General features: G+C 41.5%; 1 long non-coding RNA gene and 3 other non-coding genes across 5 annotated transcripts; all 4 read right to left on the bottom strand.

Annotated features, from left to right (window-relative positions):
• Positions 1–153: 153 nt before the first annotated feature.
• On the bottom strand, positions 154–6,529 carry LOC112228359. 2 transcript variants are annotated; one of them, XR_002950036.2, is made up of 9 exons: positions 6,373–6,529; positions 5,460–5,530; positions 5,017–5,060; positions 4,773–4,842; positions 4,367–4,419; positions 2,037–2,082; positions 1,583–1,652; positions 1,317–1,350; positions 154–1,036 (listed from the first exon to the last, which is right to left on the bottom strand). It is a non-coding gene; the product is annotated as an uncharacterized LOC112228359 (long non-coding RNA). The 2 variants fall into 2 exon arrangements; XR_002950035.2 differs by having other exon boundaries at positions 154–1,050.
• On the bottom strand, positions 1,848–1,987 carry LOC112229156. Its single transcript, XR_002950132.1, has one exon. It is a non-coding gene; the product is annotated as a small nucleolar RNA SNORA8 (small nucleolar RNA).
• On the bottom strand, positions 2,149–2,285 carry LOC112229154. Its single transcript, XR_002950130.1, has one exon. It is a non-coding gene; the product is annotated as a small nucleolar RNA SNORA8 (small nucleolar RNA).
• Positions 4,483–4,616, bottom strand: LOC112229157. Its single transcript, XR_002950133.1, has one exon. It is a non-coding gene; the product is annotated as a small nucleolar RNA SNORA18 (small nucleolar RNA).
• Positions 6,530–6,654: the final 125 nt, after the last annotated feature.

Genomic DNA, 6,654 nt, shown 5'->3' on the forward strand with positions numbered 1-6,654 from the left:
TGACCAACTAGCTGATTCACAACCCACCATAACGTCAAGCGTCATTGCATCAAGTGCACATTCACACTAACTTCGGAAACCACCCATTAATAGAGGATGCATGTGCAGAGTGAAATTTAACCACAAACAGAACAAAATACAGAGAAAACTTGGTTAGGCTCTGCTCACTGAAGGGCATCCTTTAATCTTGTGACCCACATGACATTTTGAACCAGTAGGGCTGACACGCACCAAACCATATTGTAACACACCTCCAACCACCAGTAACAGACCCATGTGCAAATATGCATTAGCAGGAGTGAACTTTGGCCACGTTTATGCAAGGCAGACATAAATGCTGCCCTAACAGACCTTTAATAGTCAGTTCCTTTCCACCTTCTCCCCTGTGAAGATCACCCACCCCCCCATGGAAACACTAGGCACTAACATTGCATTGATAAAGCACAACCACAATTTATGCAAAACACTGAACACCTTCAAACCTAGTACTGAAATCCACCTTCTTAGTGGGTGCGAGGGCTGTGCCAAACATCCCTACTGGAAATTTAAATGTAATTGGAGTCATTTTACCTGATGAAATAAAGTCCCAACCTATAGGTGTCAACTGATCAGGGCCCACACCAAGGAACCAATCAGAATTGGTTTCCCCCACCAAAAAGCTTTGCATCAGCTCAAGATGCACCTGTAATCAGTTTCTTGATATGCCTCACTTCTCTAATGTCTGGATTATCTTGGCAAAGGAGAAACTAACTGGGACGTAAACAAATGTGCACACAAATTGGAGAACTAAGCTTTGTGCATATGGGAAAATTCAGGGGATCTTCAATTTCAGGTCATGAACCCAACACTTGCCATGTCCCTTTTCCAGGAGAGTAGGAAGTAATCAAATTACAAAACCAAATATTTGATTGAAATTATCAGAAGCTCAACAGGTCAGATTGAGCTACATCTTCAAATGCATTCTAAATTTAATCTTGAAGGCATTCATCTTGTTAATTTCTTCAAACACCTCTTAACTTGATAGGTGCATGCAGGGCTGAAACAGATCACCTGTTGATTAGAAATACATTTTGGGTAAACTTTAAATAAATTTCCTTCTATGCATTAATAAGCAGGCATGATCTAGGCGCTGATGTAATATTGAGTAGGAGTCATGTTGCCCGTGGAGACTGCAGACCACCCATGGCAAAAAGGATCTGCATTGAGTCACCAGGGGCGCTGCTGTGGGATCACTGCGTGAAGGACCAGCAGTGGGAAAGCCCGACAGGCCCCCTTTGAAAATGATCCGGAACACATCACACCGAGTAGCTCCTCACCTGACTGATCATTTGTTGGCCAGGGATGCACAACCTGAAAGAGACAATTCACTAAGTTAAATATAAATAAATTGGGAGTAACTCAACTAACTTTGTTATCGCACTGTTTCCAATAGAGCACCTCCAGCATGGCGCTGGTGAGACCCACTGGAAGGTTTACTTTATGGTCAATTCCACAGCAAGTCAGGAACGGTATATCCCAAGAGCCTTGGTATATGACCAAACTGATGACAGCCAAAAAGTTCAGGAGGACAAAAGGAGGTTACCTTCACCAGAGATGTATCATTCAGCCAAATTCTGGTGTACTGGATCATCAAAAGACCAGTCCTGGTGTACCTGAAGTGAAGTCAACACTTAATTACTCAATACCTTAAAGACACTCCAGCACAGCATTTATCACACCTCATGGCCAGTATTCTTAGCCTTTAATACACACTTGAAAATCATCTTAATGCCCAGAAATATTACTTTGATACATTGACAGTCAATTTGGGACATCATTGTCAGGGAGTAGCCCATGGAGAAGGAAAGTGTTGTCTCTGCACAAATACCAGGGCGCCAGGCACAAACCAGCCCAGAGCCTAACGATGCCATATGAAGAATTGATCTTGCACTGTGTTATGAACAGAACAGCCCGTGGTGAAGGCTGGCTGCAGATACCATACAGTGCTACTCAGTGGGCACTCTGCTAGCATCACGAGACTGTACACAAATACTCACTTAATTCATTACCCTCTCAGAGCCCTTGGCACATGATACAACAGGCCTGTCAAGAGAACACAGATTAAATTTGCATGCCGGAAGTTCAATGATGGAAACTTAATGAGAAGTGAAATGTCTCGACAGATATACCAGGACGCCACACACAAAGACATGGAGACCAACGATGCCATATGCCGAGTTTCTCTTGCACTGACTAATGAACAGTCCAACTGGAGTAGCAGCTGGCTGCAGATACCATGCAGTGCGGTGATCATAGTCTATACCTCCCATATACCGCAGGGATTCAAAACTAAATCCCATGACTGAAACCTAAGTCCCTCAGAGCAGATGGTCTGCGGGCCAAGTTATAACCATCATGCCTTTAGGCAAAGAGGATAATTTTGTAAATTTAACTGCAAGTCGGAACAAGACCCAAAAAGAACCCCTGCCCACATATCTAAAAGGATTTTACTCAAGGTAATTTAAATTATCTCCAGGTTCATACCACTGATAAAACTTTGAATGTTAAGCATTGGCTATCAGTCAGCCATATTGGCACTCCCAAGAATCAGTCCCCTATAGGAATTACAGTATTTCAATTAAAATGTTTAGGACAAATATTGTGGTGGGAACAATAGAACTATAAAAAAAATATTAACTTTAACTTCTTTAGTGTAGGGGGCAGTATTTTCGCTTTTGGATAAACATATTCATTTTTAACTGCCTACTTCTCATGCCCCGAAACTAGAATATGCATATAATTGTCAGTTTAGGATAGAAAACTAAAGTTTCCAATACTGTCAAAATATTGGTGAAAACCTGAGGAAAATCCAACAAGTGTGGCTTTTCCTGAAAGCTCGGTTCCATTGGGTGCCATGCCTCCATTTAAAGGGACATCAACCAGATTTTTTCCCCTATGGCTTCCTCAAGCTGGGAGCAGTCTTTAGACAGTTTCAGGCTTTTATGTTGAAAAATGAACGAGAAAGAACCCATCGCATCAGTGGATGGCTGGGTGCCAGCAGAGTTTCATGCGCAACAGCCATTCCAGTTGACATTATCGATGATATTGTGAAAACGAGAGGATTGATTATAAATAAACATTTAACATCCCTCTACGCACTTTACGGACACTATTTGGAATTGTTCTGCGATGTCGTGACTGCTCGAGCCAGGATTTCTGAACATAACGAAAAACATAGATCAAAGGTAAGCGATTTAATTAGCTTTTCTGACCAATCTACTTGGCTGCTAGTGTTTGTAATATCTTGCCTACTTAGAGAGATGTTCTTACATAAACGCTTGTTATGCTTTCGCTGAAAAGCTTTATTGAAATCTGACATGCCAGGTGGATTAACAAGCTAAGCTGTGTTTTGCTATATTGCACTTGTGATTTCATGAAAGTGCAATTTAATTTGGAGCTGTGCAATTCAGTGGATGTTGATGAAAATGATCCCACTAATGGGATGGCTGCGTGAAGTTAAGGAAATGTATCCTTTCATATTTAGCGCACAATATAACTTAAGTATGAATTAAGGTGTCACAGCAAACCCACAGGACACTCAAAATTAAATTTTCTATAGCTTCCAAAACAGTTTTACAAGTGCGGAGTGCAAAGATAAAGGCTTCAAAACAGCAAACCGCCAGTCATCGACTGGTCAACGCGTCAAAGACCGCCTGCGTTGACCAGGGCTAAAATAGAACTTTACTTTTGACGCAGATTACGCTGCAAGTCCTGCTTCTCCCATCTCATTGGTTTATAGAAGCAGTTACCCACATGCCATCTCCTGACTGGTTATACCCACATGGGTGATCAAAAGACGAACCATTGCCCGTCAGTGTAGTAATCCTATGAAAGTTGATTTACCAAACACCATAACATTTCAAAGAAAAAGCCTGGGAGGGATGACTAGAAACAATTCAGTTGACCGTCGTGTGTATGGATTAATTGTCAGAGTAGAGGACCTTGTGCATTTCAGGTAAAATAACTATAGAGTTGATATCCCAGGACAAAGCGAGAAAGCGCACGCTAACTAGTTTGACCTGTTCCCAAATTAATGTAATTGGTTCAGAGTTTGTTTTGACCTGCGTGTCGTGATCGGTGAAGCGGAACAAAATTCATGCACAATGGTGCATGCACGCAGCCGGTTTGGGTTCCGTTTAAGACTAATATTGAACGCATTACCACAATTTCCAGTGACCGAATAGACATCGCAGATTAGAAATTGACAGTAAGTGTGCTAACGGTGTACCCGTAATGGAATAGACCACTGAGACAGGTACAAATTAAGACGGGCCATTAAAATGTTTGGCACCTGCTAGACTAAAAGTCAGCCCTCAATAATACTCACCAACGGGCCGCTCTGCATCAGGGCTTGAGCCACCCTGTGGCCATTTGGTAGACCTACACCAGACAAGCAGGTCATTAGAAACAGTGTCACTTTAAAACAGAGCTGCAATTTTGAGTATTTGTTCTGTAGTAATATCTCACAGGGCTAATGGCAGTAGCCCTGTGGGTAAAGCGAAACCACAAATTTGTTCTTTGAGGCATTTCCAACGACTAGGGCCCACAGTGAGGAGTCTGTCGGGATAGGCCTCAGTACAGCACAGGAAGTTAATACAAAGCACTGAGGATTATATCAATAAAGTGGACTAGGAATTACAAGTGGTGAAATTAACCACTCCATATAAAACTAAATGCATGCCAAGGTTATTTGAGTTACATCAATTAGATTATATCTTGGAAAAACAAACTACCATGACTCGGCGAATGACCACACGCTCAGGAACTCTTGGGTATTCAGGGCAACTCAGTTGCTCCTTGAAGCTGTTGAAGCAATGGAAAGTAGTGAATTCAATGAATATGAACATTGGTTTACAGCATTTACATCACCGGTTTGTTCAGAAAGGCATACCTTAATCACAATTCAGAGCAGTTGAACATTTAAGCCAATCATCATTACTTCCATTAATATATCAAGCTTAAGGCTATCAAACATACCCGAGCTTGATCTTGAATTAAACATCTTCATATTAAGCTTTTCCCTGAAAGATGAAGGCAATGGATAAATGGCAAATACTTTGTATTAATACATGTACAAATTGATTGTCTTGTGCTGCTGCCACACTATGGTGTCTTAGGTCTCTGTAGTGTTGGTGTCTTGCCAATAATATTTTATTGTTAGTCCCAGCCCCCCCATCCAAGCAGGAAGCCTTTTAGCAGGCAATCATTGTAAATAATTTGACTTGCCTAGTTAAAGATAAATACAGCCTAGTTAAAGATAAATACATGTCCAGTCTCCTAAGTAACACTGCTGCTAGGTGAGCACAGCAGTGGGTTGCAAGAGAATGGATTGCTATATGCACTGCACCAGCACTAAGGCCCACGATGTCAAGGCCCCAACTGGCACTGTGCTTACAAAGACATAACAGGAAATGTCTTACCACATGGAAGAGCTGCTGGCGCACAGAGTTCTTGCTCAACTCAAGATAGCCAAATGGGGGCCTGTCATTTCCTGCAATTATCAAGGATCAGAGGGAATAAGGCATGCGAAGCAAAACCATAAAACAACGTTACATGCCCATAGTTCCGTTGAAAATACAATTTGAGATGTAACACATTACCGTTCAGTTATATTCGCAAACAATAGTTCATTAGTTTGGGTAATGACCTTTAGTCCCAGAGAAACATTACTGACGTTATCTAGCAGATTATTTAACGAGCCTCAGCCTGTATGTAGTCAACTAACGTTAGCTAGGTTAAGACTGGTTAGCGAGGATGTTACGGGCCTCATTGTCACCAATACAATTAATCTGTAAAGATGAAAGCAAACCCGACAGTTCTATAGCCATGTCACATCGATGGAATTCACCCATTGAATCTAGGAAACTCCATACGTAGCGGTGCACATGGCATTTAGCTAGCCAGTTATCTCCGGGCCTGTTTGCTAACATTAGATGGCTTGCTAACAGACTAGAAACTACAGCAGTCTAGTCAAAAACAACCATAGGCTGCCACCACAATATACAAGTTATATTAGCCAATAGACAAGCCATGACAAAATAGTTAGCTACTTGTAGATTGATGCCCCTTTTGCAAACGTTAACGAGTTAATGCTAGCCAGCCATTTGCAACACCGCGTGGCAGGGAAGCATGATCACAACTATTCAAATTGTATTTGTCACATTCGCCGAATACAACAGCAGTGAAATGCTTAATTAAAAAGCCCTTAACCAACAACAGTTAAGAAAATAGAAATAACAAATATTGAGAAAAAAATTAAACAGAGAAGTACCTAAACATTGAAACCACAGCGTGGATGAACACATTACACATTACTCAGTAATTCAATTGTACCTTCATTACTGCATTTAGCAGCACCGTGGACAGAGCATGTCAGCATGCTACCTTACCACACCCATCCTGAAGACTGACGAAATGAGACCGTTCAATGCGTCTGGAGAGTATTTATAAGACAACGCTGGCAGAAAACGCTTTACGGCATACCACCACAACCAATCATAGTCGTGGATGTTTTGCTGCAAGATGGCTAGGTACTATTTTCCCATACAGACGACAAACATGAAACATTCAATTAATGTAAATGATAATACTTGCATTTGTAAACACTTTGAATGC

This window comes from Oncorhynchus tshawytscha, linkage group LG30 (genome assembly GCF_018296145.1).
Source record: "Oncorhynchus tshawytscha isolate Ot180627B linkage group LG30, Otsh_v2.0, whole genome shotgun sequence".
Classification (NCBI taxonomy): Eukaryota; Metazoa; Chordata; class Actinopteri; order Salmoniformes; family Salmonidae; genus Oncorhynchus; species Oncorhynchus tshawytscha.